Source organism: Oreochromis aureus, linkage group 3, assembly GCF_013358895.1.
Source record: "Oreochromis aureus strain Israel breed Guangdong linkage group 3, ZZ_aureus, whole genome shotgun sequence".
NCBI classification, from domain to species: domain Eukaryota; kingdom Metazoa; phylum Chordata; class Actinopteri; order Cichliformes; family Cichlidae; genus Oreochromis; species Oreochromis aureus.
The window spans coordinates 30258470-30275700 of record NC_052944.1 but is presented as its reverse complement, the minus strand read 5'-3'; the positions used below and the strand labels follow the sequence as shown (position 1 = coordinate 30275700).

At 42.3% G+C, this 17231-nt stretch overlaps 1 long non-coding RNA gene across 1 annotated transcript; it reads right to left on the bottom strand.

Annotated features, from left to right (window-relative positions):
• Positions 1-15488: 15488 nt before the first annotated feature.
• LOC120439159 lies at positions 15489-16910 on the bottom strand. The gene is made up of 3 exons (XR_005612425.1): positions 16776-16910; positions 15609-15884; positions 15489-15527 (listed from the first exon to the last, which is right to left on the bottom strand). It is a non-coding gene; the product is annotated as an uncharacterized LOC120439159 (long non-coding RNA).
• Positions 16911-17231: the final 321 nt, after the last annotated feature.

Here is a 17231-nt window from a genome sequence, read left to right as displayed (position 1 = left end):
CGTCACATCCAGCAGTGACACGTCTGAAAACTTCTACAACTTTCTGTAAAGAGAGAGAGTGAAGCAGCAGCACAGCAGATACCAAAGAGCTGTGAAGGAAACAAAGACTTTTTTTCAACTTCTCTCTGCTTCCTTCCTTTTCTCACAGAAATAAAACACCTTAACAGGATCTGACCACAGCATGATGTGTTTATGCTCTTTTATATTTTTGGTGTACCCCATCTCTCATCCTAAACCAGCTGAGATAGGCTCCAATCCATCTGAGAACCAGAACTTTATAAACAATTAAGAAAATAGATTCATAGAAGAATTAAGTAAACCTAAAAATACATCTGAACTGACAAAGCTGAGCTTGACTCATTTAAAGTATTTCATTACACTAATTTTTTTAACATGAAATTGTAGTTTGGTGATAAATTCACCCACATGACGTGAGTAAGCTCAAGCTAAACAGAAATAGTGTCCTTAACCAGAAGTGGGCATGAGGCAAGAGGAAGTCCTGCCCCCTCTCCCAGATTATATCTCTATTACTTTAAAAGTGCTGCTGTGTTTATGGTGATGTCAGCTGGGCTGAGTTCCTGAGGCTCATGGGTAATGGTTTTGAAAACAAATAAACTTTAAACATGTGACAAACGTGTAAGTGTGGCATGCTAAACTTGACATTTGTTGCCCACATCAGTGTGACAAAGTTTCACTTTGTACTTCATACTTTACAGAAGAAGAGGAAGAAAATGGAAAAAAAAAGTAGAAAAACGATGTTGCTTCACATGCAGTTACACCTGTTTTTTTATTTCACCTGTATTTTTATTTATATTTATTCTTAAATGGGCATCTGCTACACACGGAGCGTGCCCACTTAATACAAACAGGACAACTCACTGGCAGTGGGTGTTTCCCCTTTTCTAGCTTCTGGAAACCCTTAAAGAGACAGAAGCTTTAATTTCATTAAAAAAAAAAATAAACTCACAAGAGATACCACAGAGTGGGATTTCTTCAGCACCTTTCTAGTTTTAATGACTATTAAAAGTTAAAACTGCCACATTTAAAAAGCAGTTTATTCTGTACAGTTTAAGTACTTTAACAGCAATTCTGCGATCACCAGATAACCTGAGATGCACATCTGTGGACTGGAAAATCAGCTTACTATTTTTATCCAGTACAAATATATGATGCAGATGAGCTAAACAGCTTCTGTTGAGGAGCTAAATAAAGGCCTATTATAACTTAAAGAATAATCCTCAGTACAGAGTAGAGTATGACCTTCTGAATTTAGTTCTTTTATTTAGTTAACGATAGTTTTTATGTGGTCCTTAGTGACTTATACAGCACTAAAAGTCAAGTGTGTCTGTTTGTGTGTTTGGTGTGGAGGGTTGGGGGGGCACATTAGTTAAGCAGAGGCTGAAACAGTTGATATTTTATCTCAAAATGTCTGGATCAGTCATATCAGATACATAACTGCTACATCAACAGTTTTGTAGCAGATAAATTCCTTGCTGTGGTTTTGCTTTTGGCAGAAAGGGAAGTCTTTGATGTGCAGGAGTATACTGAGTATTAATAGAACAAGGTTGACTAATGTACCTACTTGGGAAGGGCACCGGTCATGTATGCATCCATGGTGTTTGCATAGAAGGTGCAGAGTTGTACTATCCAATGTTTTAAAGTCTGCATACTGCTGAAAAGTCGGGTGAGTGGAGTCCAGATTATCATTGTTAACACTTGTGCCCTCCTCATATTTCGGAACCTTTCAAGACCTTCAGGGACCAAAACTATACACGCACAAAATCTGCCATAAAATCCTCATACAACAATATATTTTTGTCTTTTTTTCATACATCACATAATCAACTTGAGATCTTTTTAAAATGATCAAACATTAAGATATTTTTGGCATTTTAAGCCTTTAAATGATCATTTAAACACTTGAATAATTAATTATTTGTTGAAAATTTTATTTTGCATATAATAAATAGTATGGGGATGGGACATTGGTGGTCTTAGAGTCTTGGACATGTCAAAGATCAGCAACAAAAATGATTTGATTGTAATGTTATTGTTTTGTGTAGTGCAATGGACAAAAATGTCCCATTCACTTACGCTGAAACCACACTCTGCCACTGCAGTATAAAACATTGTTGCCATTCTAAACTGATGTATGTAATTGTAGACTGACGTATGTAATTCTTGTATTTTTGCCAGTTATATTATGAAGCTGTATGAGCGCCAGCGAGTCCCAAGAGTGATTTGTATGGATGTATGTGTGTGAAACACACATACTTCAGACACTAAGGTCAATTATGGTGTTCCACAGGGTTCAGTGCTAGGACCAATTCTATTTACATTATACATGCTTCCCTTAGGCAGCATCATTAGAAGACATAGCATAAATTTTCACTGCTATGCAGATGACATGCAGCTCTATCTATCCATGAAGCCAGGTATCACACACCAATTAGTTAAACTGCAGGAATGTCTTAAAGACATAAAGACCTGGATGGCCGCTAACTTTCTGCTTCTTAATTCAGATAAAACTGAGGTTATTGTACTCGGCCCTGAAAATCTTAGAAATATGGTATCTAAGCAGATTCTTACTCTGGATGGCATTACCTTGGCCTCCAGTAACACTGTGAGAAACCTTGGAGTCATTTTGACCAGGACATGTCCTTCAACGCACATATTAAACAAATATGTAAGACTGCTTTCTTCCATTTGCGCAACATCTCTAAAATTAGAAATATCCTGTCTCAGAGTGATGCTGAAAAACTAGTTCATGCATTTATTACTTCCAGGCTGGACTACTGTAATTCTTTATTATCAGGATGTCCTAAAACTCGCTGAAAAGCCTTCAGCTAATCCAAAATGCTGCAGCAAGAGTCCTGACAGGGACTAGAAAGAGAGAGCAGATTTCTCCTGTTTTGGCTTCCTTCATTGGCTTCCTGTTAAATCCAGAATTGAATTCAAAATCCTGCTCCTCACATACAAGGTCTTAAATAATCAGGCCCCATCTTATCTTAATGACCTTGTAGTACCATATCACCCTATTAGAGCACTTCGCTCTCGCTCTGCAGGCTTACTTGTTGTTCCTAGAGTATTTAAAAGTAGAATGGGAGGCAGAGCCTTCAGTTTTCAGGCCCCTCTTCTGTGGAACCAACTTCCAGTTTGGATTCGGGAGACAGACACTATCTCTACTTTCAAGATTAGGCTTAAAACTTTCCTTTTGCTAAAGCATATTGTTAGGGCTGGACCAGGTGACCCTGAATCCTCCCTTAGTTATGCTGCAACAGACGTGAGGCTGCCAGGGATTCCCTTGATGCATTGAGTTTTTCCTTCCAGTCACCTTTCTCACTCACTATGTGCTAATAGACCTCTCTGCATCGAATCATATCTGTTATTAATCTCTGTCTCTCTTCCACAGCATGTCTTTCATCCTGTTTTCCTTCTCTCACCCCAACCGGTCGCAGCAGATGGCCCCGCCCTCCCTGAGCCTGGTTCTGCCGGAGGTTTCTTCCTGTTAAAAGGGAGTTTTTCCTTCCCACTGTCGCCAAAGTGCTTGCTCATAGGGGTCATATGATTGTTGGGTTTTCTCTGTATTTATTATTGTGCGATCTACTGTACAATATATAAAGCGCCTTGAGGCGACTTTTGTTGTGATTTGGCGCTATATAAATAAAATTGAATTGAATTGAATTGAAACAGTTTTTAAATCAACATCTGATCATCTGTGAGAACATTTATTATGCAAACTGCAAGAACACTGAAAACGTCAACAACAAAAAACAAATATGATTTTGTGTGTGTGTGTGTGTGTGTGTGCGCGTGTGTGTATTCATATCTTTGTGGGGACCAAAAATTGGAATTTTACTGTACTTGTGGGGACCAAATCCTGGTCCCCTCAAGTACAGAAGGCATTTTTGAGGCCCAAAACGTGGTTTTAGTGACAGGGTTACAACTGGGTTATGGTTATGTAATTATTTTATATTCTATTTATTTTATTTATATCTGTAATTTATATTTTATATTGTGATTTTTATCTGTATCATGATTTTACTGGAAAGCACTTTGGTGTACTTCGGTCTTTAAAATGTGCTATATAAATAAAATTTGATTGATTGATTGATGGTTAGGTTTAGGGTAAGGGTTAGGGTTAGACAATCATTTTTCATTGTTAGGGTTAGGGTAAGGGGCTAGTGAAAGCATTCTGTCAATTAGATGTCCTGACAAGATATGAATGCCCAACATGTGTGTTTGTGTGAGAGAGTGTTTGTGTGCGCATTTAGTTCATTTCCAACAGCAGGCCTGAGGTCCTGCAGCATGTGACCTGGTGCTCTCTACAAATGCATATATTACACTTGATGCAGGTGTAAGAAGACCTTTATTTAGGTTGTGCAGAACCAGCACCCACACCTCCTTCTGGTCAAGCCTATAGCAGCAGGGGCAGTGTTGGTGTTTTCTGTGAGTGCAGGAGCAGAGATCTGCAAATCTACCACCAAAGCAGCAGCAGATACTGTATGCAGGAGGTGCTTCCTCTGCACGACCTTTGAGGACACCATGGATATGCCCAGCTTGTTCTTTGCTAGTTCCAGGAGGGATCCTCAGCAGTGAACAGCACAAAAACATCAAAGGCAGAGAAAATGAAGCAATTGAAGAACAGGGCAAGAGGCCAAATTTTAAAAAAAAGTGCCAAAATGAAAAGTTTCATCTAACATACTTTTTGGCCATCCACATCACTCCATTCCGACACTCACTGAATGCCTCCCGCGTAGGTTTGTCCTTTACAATATCAGCTACATCATGTCAGGAGTGAAGAAAAGGTCAAAACAGGATGTCACATCATGAATTCATGATATAACAGACACATCAAACACATTGATAAACACCTGAAACGATCAGTGCAAGTTTGCAGAGAAATTTGCTCTCACATTCACTCACGCATGCATGTATGCATGCACACACTCCACCCAACACACATACACACACAGACATATCCTCTCACAGTGCTTTCAGTGTTGTTGAATATGCAGAAAATTATGTTCCCACTCATGATCAGGTTGAGGATCAGATGAAGGAAATCCTTCCACCTTCCTTCTTTCTGAGGATTTATACTTAACTAATATTAAAATGGGAAAGTGTTCAAAAAAAAATCCATGAATATTTTAAGCACATTTTTATAGATGTTAAACTGCAGCCCAACATAGCAAAAGAGGTGTAAGTGCACCACACTAGACTTGAGAGTTTGTTCCTTCACCTGAGGTGAAGCAGACTGTCAAGCACTTTGTGTGATGGTGTTGGAAAAGATGTTGCAAAGCAAATGGGATTGTTTATAAGTTGAAAGTCTAAAAATAGGCACAAAACATGAGCATAAACCTAAGTTCTCCAAAAGTTGATTCTGTTCATCTGGACGTAGTGTTTTCAGTGGGAGAAACGTTTCCATGTCTCTGTGACTTTTAAACCCCAAAACACACTGCACCAAAAACTGGTCCACTCACTGTGAGAGACGCTGCTGAATGAACATCTGAAAACAAAATGCAGTGAAGAGACAAAGCTCACAAATGTTAAATTCATGTCAGTTTCTCACAACCACTACTGTGACACCAAAAGTGTAACAGAAGAAATAAAACTTTTTTCTCCTACCATTTGTTTTTCCACATTATTGCAATTATATTTGCACTCCGTGCATCGCTACCTTATCGTGGTGGAGGGGTTTGTGTGTCACAGGGATCCCAGGGGCTATGTTGTCTGGGGCTTTTTGCCCCTGGTAGGGTCTCCCATGGCAAATTGGTCCTGGGTGAGGGACCAGACAAAGAGCGATTCAGAAGACCCGTATGAAAAGAACATCGAGGGAACAGTTTACCCTGCCCGGGATAGGGTTACGGGGCCCCGCCCTGGAGCCAGGCCCGGGAGGGTGCCCGAGGGCGAAGCGCCTGGTGGCCGGGCCTTAGTCCATGGGGCCCGGCCGGGCACAGCCCGAAGAGGAGACATGGGCCCATCCTCCCGCAGGCCCACCACCCGCAGGAGGCGCCATAGGGGTCGGGTGCAATGTGTGTCGGGCGGCGGCCAGGAGCGGAGGCCCTGGCGGACCGATCCCGGCTGCCAAGACTGGCAATAGGGACATGGAATGTCACCTCTCTGGTGGGGAAGGAGCCTGAGTTAGTGCGTGAGGTTGAGAAGTACCGGCTAGATATAGTCGGGCTCACCTCACGCATGGCTTGGGCTCTGGAACTAGTCTCCTGGAGAGGGGCTGGACTCTGTCTCAGTCTGGAGTTGCCCCTGGTGAGAGGCGGCGGGCTGGGGTGGGTATTCTAATATCCCCGGCTTGCTGCCGATGCACGTTGGGGGTTTTCCGGTGGATGAGAGGGTTTGTTCCCTGCGCCTCAGGGTCAGGGAACGGGTCCTGACTGTCATCTGCGCTTATGCGCCGAGTGGCAGTTCAGAGTACCCAGCCTTCTTAGAGTCCCTGGGGGTGCTGGAAGGTGCCCCACCTGGAGACTCTGTTGTCCTACTGGGAGACTTCAATGCTCACGTGGGTAACGACAGCGAGACCTGGAGGGGCGTGATTGGGAGGAACGGCCTCCCTGATCTGAACCCAGTGGTGTTTTGTTATTGGACTTCTGTGCAAATCACAGTTTGGCCATAACGAACACCTTGTTCAAACATAAGAGTGTCCATAAGTGCACGTGGCACCAGGATGCTCTGAGGCCGCAGGTCGATGATCGATTTTGTAATCGTATCACCAGACCTGCGACCATATGTTCTGGACACTCGGGTAAAGAGAGGGGCTGAGCTGTCAACTGATCACCACCTGGTGGTGAGTTGGATCAGGTGGCGGGGAGGACGCTGGACAGACCCGGTGCACCTAAACGCGTAGTGAGGGTGTGCTGGGAACGTCTAGCAGAGGCCCCAGTCCCGCGAGATCTTCAACGCACACCTCCGGCAGAGCTTCAACAACATTCGAGGGAGACTGGGGACATTGAGTCCGAATGGACCATGTTCAGCGCCTCCATTGCGGGCTGCTGCATTGAGCTGCGGCCGCAAGGTGGTTGGTGCCTGCCGTGGTGGTAATCCCGAACCAAATGGTGGACACCAGAGGTGAAGGGAGCCACCAGGCTGAAGAAGGAGTCCCTATCGGGCTTGGTTAGCCTGTGGGACTCCAGAGGCAGCTGACAGGTATCGACAGGCCAAGCGGAATGCGGCTCAGGCAGTGGCTGAAGCAAAAACTCGGGTGTGGGAGGAGTTCGAGAGGCCATGGAAAAAGACTTTCGGACTGCCTCAAGAGATTCTGGCAAACCGTCAGGCGTCTCAGGAGGGGAAAGCGGTGCTCTACCTGCACTGTGTATAGTGCTGGCGGTGCGCTGCTGACGCCGACTGAGAAAATTGTCAGACGGTGGAAGGAATACTGAGGACCTCCTTAATCCCACTGACACGTCTTCCGAGGAGGAAGCAGAGTCTGGGGATGAGGGAATGACCCGCCAATTTCTGGGGTCGAGGTCACTGAGGCAGTTAAACAACTCCTCGGTGGCAGAGCCCTGGTGTTGATGAGGTCCGCCCGAGTTCCTGAAGGCTCTGGACGTTGTAGGGCTGTCCTGGTTGACACGCCTCTACAATGTTGCGTGGAGATCAGGGGCAGTACCCTGGACTGGCAGACCGGGTGGTGGTCCCCATCTTTAAGAAGGGAGACCGGAGGTGTGTTCCAACTATAGGGGGATCACACTCCTCAGCCTCCTGGGAAAGTCTATGCCAGGGTGCTGGAAAGGAGAGTTCGTCCGTTAGTCGAACCTCGGATACAGGAGGAACAATGCGGTTTTCGCCCTGGTCGCGGAACACTGGACCAGCTCTTTATCCTCTCGAGGATACTTGAGGGTGCATGGGAGTTTGCCCAACCAGTCTACATGTGTTTTGTGGACTTGGAGAAGGCATTCGACCGTGTCCCTCGGGTGTCCTGTGGGAGGTGTTATGGGAGTATGGGGTGTCTGGCCCACTGTTACGGGCCATTCGATCCCTATACAACCGTTGCAAGAGTTTGGTTCGCATTGCCGGCAATAAGTCGGACTTGTTTCCGGTGGGTGATGGGCTCCGCCAGGGCTGCCCTTTGTCACCGATTCTGTTCATAATTTTTATGGACAGGATTTCTAGGCGCAGCCAAGTGGCGGAGGGCTTTCACTTCGGTGGCCTCAGAATCTCATCTCTGCTTTTTGCGGATGATGTGGTTCTGATGGCTTCATCGGTGGGGGCCTCCAGCTCGCACTGGAACGGTTCGCAGCCGAGTGTGAAGCAGCGGGAATGAGGATCAGCACCTCCAAATCTGAGGCCATGGTTCTCAGCCGGAAAAGGGTGGAGTGCCCACTCCGGGTCGGGATGAGTTCCTGCCCCAAGTGGAGGAGTTCAAGTATCTCGGGGTCTTGTTCGCGAGTGATGGGAGAAGGGAGCCGGAGATCGACAGACGGATTGGTGCTGCGGCTGCAGTGATGCGGACGCTGCACCGGTCCGTCGTGGTGAAGAGGGAGCTGAGTGTAAAAGCTTAAGCTCTCAATTTACCGGTCGATCTACGTCCCGACCTCACCTATGGCCACGAGCTGTGGGTAGTGACCGAAAGAACGAGATCGCGGGTACAAGCGGCAGAAATGAGCTTCCTCCGAAGGGTGGCTGGCCTCTCCCTTAGAGATGGGGTGAGAAGTTCGGCCATCCGGGAGGGGCTCAGAGTAGAGCCGCTGCTCCTCCACATCGAAAGGAGCCAGTTGAGGTGGTTCGGGGCATCTGACAAGGATGCCCCTGGGCGCCTCCTGGGTGAGGTGTTCGGGCATGTCCCACCGGGAGGAGGCCCCTGGGCAGACCCAGGACGCGCTGGAGAGATTATATCTCTCGGCTGGCCTGGGAACGCCTTTGGTGTTCCCCGGATGAGCTGGAGGAGGTGGCTGGGAGAGGGAGGTCTGGGCTTCTCTGCTTAGGCTGCTGCCCCCGCGACCCGACTTCGGATAAAGCGGATGAGGATGGATGGATGGATGGACAGTTAGATTTTAATACGTGTGAATATATTGTCGAACACAGAAAGAAAAACCTGTTACATTTTCACGATTACTAAAGTTTAATTGTCCTCTCAGACTCTGTTTTTTTTTTTTAATTCACTCTACTCGCAATAACACAGACATACTAGGCAGCCACAGATAACAAATGGTGATCAGGAGGAGGAAGTGGCTGACAACAAGTGTACCAGAGGCACAGATGCTCTGATCATGCCACCAAAGGAAAAGGCCCTAAGCAGCATATTCACAGAGGCAGGAGTCTACCTGCAGCCTGTGAAAAGTTAGCCCTGAAACAGTACAGCACAAAGTAGAGGGGTGAAAGATGCAAGTTGAGTGTCTTAATGTGGATTATATTTGCATCATAGAGTAAGCAGCCACATGCAGGATGCAGACTAAAATAACAAAATATGACCTTTTTATTTAGACTAAAACCAAACCCCACTGAAACAGAAATCCTAAACAGGAGGAGCGAGGAAAGGAATGCAATCACATGAAGTTATACGGGACAGGATGATCATACTAAAAACACTGACAAACACTGACACCGACTGGGCTGTATATACACTGGGGTCTTATTATCATCAAGAAACAACACAACGCAGGTGATAGGAATTACCACAGGTGAGAACAATCAGGGAATCAGGGGACGACAGAGCCAGGAAGTCAAATTAACACAGTTCACAAGCTGGGACCACAACCTTGGTAACGATGTGCAATGAGGAAGTATGAACTGGTGCTGCGGTTTGGGGAAGGCCTCAAAGGGGACTGGCGATGGCTCCCGGGCCGGACAGATCCCCATGTACTAAAGAGAAGTGAATGAAGGAATGATCACATAAAAAGTCATACAAAGAAAAACGATCAGTTTGAAAGCAACAAGTACTAATACACAGTTTTAGTCATTTAAATTTTTATTTGGTTTTTAATTAGAAATATTGCTAGAAAAAATACACACATATAAATAAAACTTGGTCTGTTGTGTACTGCCAGATTTCTTTTCTGATGTATTAACTGCATATTTTAACCATATCACTTTAGTAATAGTAATATAACTTTCTCACTTAGTTGTATGCATGTGCACCACGAATGGGCCTTATACTCTATCACACCTCCACACATGACACAGTGGGGGCCATTGTAAGTTCATGGGAAATGTTAAACAGATTGTGAGACTCCTTTCTCACAAACCGGCCCCAGACTGTGAGACTCGGCCCTCATCTCTCCTCCACTCGCACACTGAGCACCGGCTCCCCACAGGGCTGTGTGCTGAGCCCCCTCCTGTATTCTCTCTACACCCAGGACTACAGTTCGACCCACAACAACAATCTCATCATCAAGTTTGCTGATGACACCACGGTAGTCGGACTCATCGCAAAGGGAGACGAGGCAGACTACAGAGAGGAAGTCCTGAAGTTGGCAGCATGGTGTTCAGAAAACCTGGCACTGAACACTAAGAAAACCAAAGAGCTCATTGTCGACTTCAGGAGGCACAGCACTGACTTAGCCCCCCTTTACATCAACAGGGAGTGTGTGGAGAGGGTCCACACCTTCCGGTTCCTTGGTGTCCTCATCTCTGCTGACATCTCCTGGACAGACAACATCTCAGCGGTCATGAAGAAGGCCCAACAGCGGCTGCACTTCCTGAGGGTCCTCAGGAAGTACAAGCTGAACTCCAACCTGCTGCTGACCTTCTACCGCTCGTCCATTGAGAGCCTGCTAACCTACTGCATCACGGCATGGTACGGCAGCTGCACCAAGGCAGATAGTGTGAGGCTTCAGAGTGTGGTCAAGACAGCACAAAAGATCATCGGCTCCCCTCTCCCCTCCCTGATGGACATTTATTCCTCCCGCTGCCTCAGCAGAGCAGCAAACATTATCAAGGACAGCTCCCACCCTGGCTTCAACATGTTCAGCCCGCTTCCCTCAGGGAAGCGCTACAGGTGCATCAACACAAAAACCCACAGACTCAAAAAACCACCACTGTGCACTTTCCAAATGGCTTTATTCTTTCCCTTCTTATCAGAGACATCGAGGTCATTTGTTAATTTAATGGACTGCCTAATCTCCAAGAATCTGTCTGACTTGCTGAATTGGCTAAAACCAGGAACCAGTAAATTCAGATCTTAGTTTTACAAGTTATGTGGTGACCTAATATATATTGAAGAATGTTTCACTTCCAGACTGTTTTCAGTTTTAATGCCAGCTTCAGAAATGTCCATCTCACTCTTTTAGTGTGCTCTTAGCTTAACTCTTAGCTGCTGTGTGTGTGTGGTCACCTGAAAATGTTCTTATTTCCCCCTCTAGATATCAAAAAATCTGTGCAATTTCAGTCATCTTGTGCTCTGTGAGCCCACAACAAATGTGGCATCAATAGAGAGCCCAGGATGTCCCCTTGACAGCACAGCAGGAATCATACATTGCATGAATTATGCTTGATGGTAGCAGTTGCAGACTGCTAGCCCCAATAGAGGACAGAAATTAATTGCTGAGACTTATGGGGATATGTGTGAAAAGTTGAAAATATAAAGACTTGACACCACCGGAAGGAGCTTTCTCTTTTTATCATACTGGGGAGTTAAACAGTTTGTTTTGAGGGGTTAATAAAAGTCTAATTCATGTGAACTATGGAAACCTACTTTAGAAGAGCATAAAAATATTCACAGATTCTCTTTAACCAAAGCAAATGATCTGTATAGTTTGCAACAAGCTCACCAATCAAAAAAAATGAGACTACCACAGCATATACTAAATGAAGATTTGAATAAGTATAATGAGAAAAAATATTTTGATCCAAATAAATCATTAATAAAATAGCAACAGATTTTCAAATACTAAATAGCAAACAACATTTGTGTATAAGAGAGTAGAGAGTAAATATGCACACTGGGGGATGGGCTGGAGCCTATCCCAGCTGTCTTGGGGCAAGAGGCAGGGTACAACCATAGACACAGGCAACCAATCACACTCACATTCACACCCATATATGGGCAATTTAAAGTTTCCAATTAACTGATCCCCACTTTTATATAATGTACTATATAAAATTAGGCCAATCAACCACGATAAACTTAATTAAATCCAGAGAACTATCTGTTGGTCACATTTAAGATAAAATGTGATCAATAAATTAAAAAAAGATGAAAATCAAATCAAAATCCATAAATAACAGACATTAAAAAGATCTAAGAATTAATTTTATTTTAAAAATAGATAATCAAATAAGAGGAACAAAGAAAAACATCTCTGATTATTATAGAATTGACGATGAAAAATGAATATTGGTACTGTTATAATCTACATGATTCAGATTGGAGCAAATATAACAACTGGATTTTTCCTCAAGGTGTTTGCAGTGTTTGTATTACTTCTATTATTTAAAAAAGTCATGGAAAGACAAAAATGATGTGTAGTGTCAAAAGGATGTCACACTGAATTTCACAAGGACTTATATGTGAGTTGGTATATGTAGGTATATGTGAACACATATACATAATTAGATGTGGTTTGACTGTCCTTTCTCGCTTTGGTATGATTCTGGGTTTTCTTATGGTTGAACACATTCATGATAATCATATTTTTTGTCTCTTTCCGGAAAAATGCAACTACATTTTCTATGACAGGTATTTCTGCTTGTTTTGCTTCTTTTGTAAAAATGTGGTCATTTTTAGAAATGAACTCTAAAAATGACCACATTTTTCTTCTGAACCAGTTCAAGTTAGTAATTGTTTTCTAACAGCCATCTTGGATTCAAGTGATGGTTTCAAAATGTTTCTGAACAAAACCCTGCACACATGTTTCTGCACGTTTGCCATCATGTAATCTATATGGCTGAATGGATTTCAGTCATTTATCTTGTGGGTGTCTCCTGGTTCATTTTACATTCCTAGATAACGTGATTAAATAGCATCAGTGTCAATGAATTATCAAGTATCAAGGAAAAGTGCCGAAATACTGCACTTCAGATCCAGTTCTGTTGTAACTGACTTCAGAAAAGTTGAAATAAAACTCAATAAAACAGCATCCTCTGTGCTGTGCTTAATCAGTTAATGTATTTATTAAAGAAAGTGCTACTGGACTAATAGCAATAAGTCATTATTTTACACTATTTTTTTCTTTCAAATACAGATTGGAAAAGTAGTTACATATCACATGTTTAAATCCAAAATCCAAGATTTTTTTAAATTAAAAACAAGAAAACAAAATAACAGTTTCCCGATGATGATTGAATCGCTGTCTAACATGGCTAAACTTCCCCCCTCTCCTTCTTTTCCTGCTGTCCATGGCTCCTTTAGAGAAACAGATCGCTGTCATTCATCATCTTCTATGTCCTGCTGTCATGATCCTGCTTTTTGCTTTCTGTGAGTAGTTTTGGCTTCAATATCTGTGAATTAGAAAGAAAATTAAACTAATAAACAAACACGATAAAAGTTAAGAAAATAAGGAAAGTTTTGTCTCAGTGTATATTATGGAAAATAATAAAAAATAACTCTCCAGGAAAATGAACAGCCTAGCAGAATATGTGCCACACTGTTAAACACTTTAATGGTAAAACGTGGGAGAATTATAAATGACACCAATTGACAGTCTGATGACACAGCATGGCATATTTATTTTTTTTATAGGACTGATGTTGATGAAAATCTCCAGGAAAGACTGCAGCTGTGACACGTTTGTATTTATGTATGTTAAATGTAAAACACTGTCAGGGTGTTATTGTATTTGCTCTTTCATACATATTTGAAAAAAGGTAATTTGATTGAAAACATTAATGCAGTGCTGGATAGTATTCACAACAGTGAGTGATCTAGAGTTGCATAGATTCAGCAAGGTCCTTTTCACATTTTGCTCATCCAAATTTCCCCTTCAACCACACCACAAAGTAGTCTACTTCACTGAGATCTGGTGACTGTGGATGCTGCTGGAGTACATCATTTTCTCCCCAGTCTTCTATCGTCCAACTTTCCAAGTGAGATGTAGTCTGAATTTCCTGTTATCTCATATGAGTCTCATCAGGTGTGGTCTCCTGCTGTTGTAGCACATCTGCTTCAAGGACTGCTGTCTACTAGGTATTTTCTCTTTTCCAGACCATTACTTTTCAATCCTAGAGATGGCTGTGTGGGAAATGTCTGAAATACCGAGCCCAGCCTGCCTGGCACCAATAACCAAACCACTTCCATTGATCCTTCTTCCTGATGCTCAGTTTGGATTTCAGCAGGAAGTCTTGACCATGTCTACATGCCTGAATGCTTTAAACTGCTGACTCATGTTTGGATGATTAGATATTTGCATTACTGAACCGTTGAACAAGCCTACCAATTCAACTGCTACTAAATGTATGTAGCATGAATTTACTGGACTATAGTTTACTGATGCATTTAGTTTTGTAGACACAAGACTGATATGTATTGTATGTATTTATTATAACTAGACCTCTTTTGAGAACATATGTTCATATTTGTTTCAACTGAAAAGCAATTTGATTGCTACCACAGACAGCATGTTACTGACATTTTTCTTCATAATATATATTTATTTAGTTAATAAATTAATTTATTTAGAAGTAATTTGACAGAACACACAAATGCAATGCTAAACAGTAAGTGAGTTGTGACTCGCAAAAGTACAAAAGGTTTTGATGAGGTGTCAGATTTAGATGAGGAATGCATCAGCATGATAACAGATATCTTTAGCAGTGAAGTAAGTGTAGAAACAAAAGCTGTGTGCACAAAAACAATGGGAAAGTCTAATGAATGTGGAGAAATTGCATTACGGATTTGAGAACTTCCTTATTATTGGTGAGAGTGACTTTTCTAATGTCAGACTTGCACCAAAGCAGTTGGTTGAAGTAACAGCAGTGCAGTACTGCAGCACCTCATATCTGACTTAATGTTATTGCGTTTTTGATCTACCTGAAATTAAAAACATTTCAAATGAATTGAATTACGTGAAATCCCCGAGTCATTCCGCTACTTTCATGGCTCATCATTGTCATACTGTACTTGGTTCAGCATCTTCAGAGGCCTCATTGTCTCATAAACACAAAGATCACCTGCAAGTTAATAACAGTGGAGATTCAGTCACAATAATTTGCACTGATAAATGATCTAACATTTAATCGTTTTTAACAGTATAACATGACTGATGATAGCACGTAAACAGTGTTAGACCTGACCGTGGGAAAGAGCCGAGTACACATGTTGATGATTTTCTTCCTGGTTGATTGTTTCAGACTGTTTGAGTCTGAAACAATTAAAATATGTTATTACTCCTAGAATAAAAATATTTTTATATATTACTGCTGCTGATGAGTTTCACTGACCTTTTGGGACGCAGACCTGTAGAAAAAAAGAAAGTAGTATGAGATTAGGAGATTAAGACAACATTTTTATTTGTAGCAGCAAAAGCTCTTACCCTTTGACTTTATGCAGTAAAGTAGAAAGAGCAACAGAACAGTGATCAATACTCCAGTAAACAGTCCAGTAATGAACATGAGAAGAGAAGAAGAAGAGCTGTCCTCTGAAATCACAAACAGTAATAATTAATTATATAAACAGAGCAGCTACATTGTGTTCACAACCTCAGTCATTCTCCACATACCTGTTTCTTTTCTGTGTGAATGATCTTTGCTGCACTTCACTGTTTGAAATGCAGACTTCTCACTGACATAATTGGAAACTGTGCAGGTGACATTGGTCTCTCCATCCTGCTCCCTGATGATGTATTGTTGACTGGGACCAGTTAGTGTTTGGTTTCCTACAGTCCACTTGTAGCTGACATCACCAGTTGTGCTGCACTCCAGCAGAACTTTACATGATTCATTTGAGGAAATCCAGGTAGAACTGATTTTTATGACAGGCTGTTTAGTTATGGGCTCTAATGAGAAAACAGAAGAAGACAGAAAGCGTGTCAGGTCACCTTTTGCATCACAGATTAAAGTAGATGTTTGTGCAGAGTTCAGCAAATGTATTACGTAAATTTAGGCCAGTTAACAATAACTAACATCGTTAAGTGGAGATAAGTATTGTTCACCACTGTGTCATGTTGTCATGCTCGCTGGGTCATGGACTGAGGGTTGTGAGTTTACTTGTGTGATTCCTATTCTTCCTGTGTCACTATTATTTCCTCCAGTCTGTTTATACTTAATTTAATTCAGTTTTACTTATATGGCTGCAAACAACAACAGTCGCCTCAATGTGCTTAATATTGTAGGATTTTGTAAGTTTTTCTTCTCTGGTTAAATTCCAGGTAAGTCCAGGTATCTTGGTTTTATTATATTTATCATGTCTGTCTGATGTTTCTGATGTGTCCTCTTTCCACGTTTGTTTGCCTTTTTGTGTTTGTGTCCAGTTGGTGTTTCTGTTTCTTTCTGTTTTATCTTAGTGTCTGTTCTTCCTCGTGTCTTGTGTCTAGTTTTAATTCCTCTGTTTCGTTATCTATAATTAACCCTGGATGTGCTCCCACATGTGTCCTTTCCCCTCATTATACTGTGTGTACATATTGCCAATATTGATTTTCTTCCACTTTGCTGTGTTCTTCCTCCAGTTATGAGTCTGTCCTCCTGTGTGCTTCTCTTGTAAGTACCTGTTTTTCAGGTTATTAGCTCCTGTCATTAATGAAGTTTATTCTTTAAGTTCTCAGCAGTAAAGCTGCTTGTAAGATTACTTCTCATTTTCTAAAGGAGAAAGACAAACTCTTAGGCTCACAGGGTTTCTTTTCATTAAGAGTAATCAGGACCTTTTTTAAAAGAAAAACAAAGTCTCTTACCATGAACTTGCAGAGTGATGGTGACTGCAGGCCTTTGCTCGCGAAACACCTCTGAGACAAAAATGAAATCACCAGAATCTTGAAGAGTCAGTTTTCTCACTGTTAAAGTAAAGTCTCTAGGGTCAAGCTGTGACCTGTCCTTAAATGGAGAGTCTTTAGAAACACCCACATCTTTGTCTGCAATTTTTATTCCTCCATATTTCCACATTGCTTCAGTCACACCTAGAGTTGGTAAGCATGGCGAAAGCTCCACAGTCTCGCCAACTATTGTGTGAATGACATGTTTTCCACTGGAAGCCTCCACATCTGAAAAACATACAAACGACTGAGTATGATTTTCATGAAAGTTTCAACATGTTAGTGGGTCTAAATTGCCTGAAACCGTATCGTCAAAGTGTGATAGTTAACGTAAAAACAATCAAATCAGACAATAAAAAATATCTCTTTACAGAATGA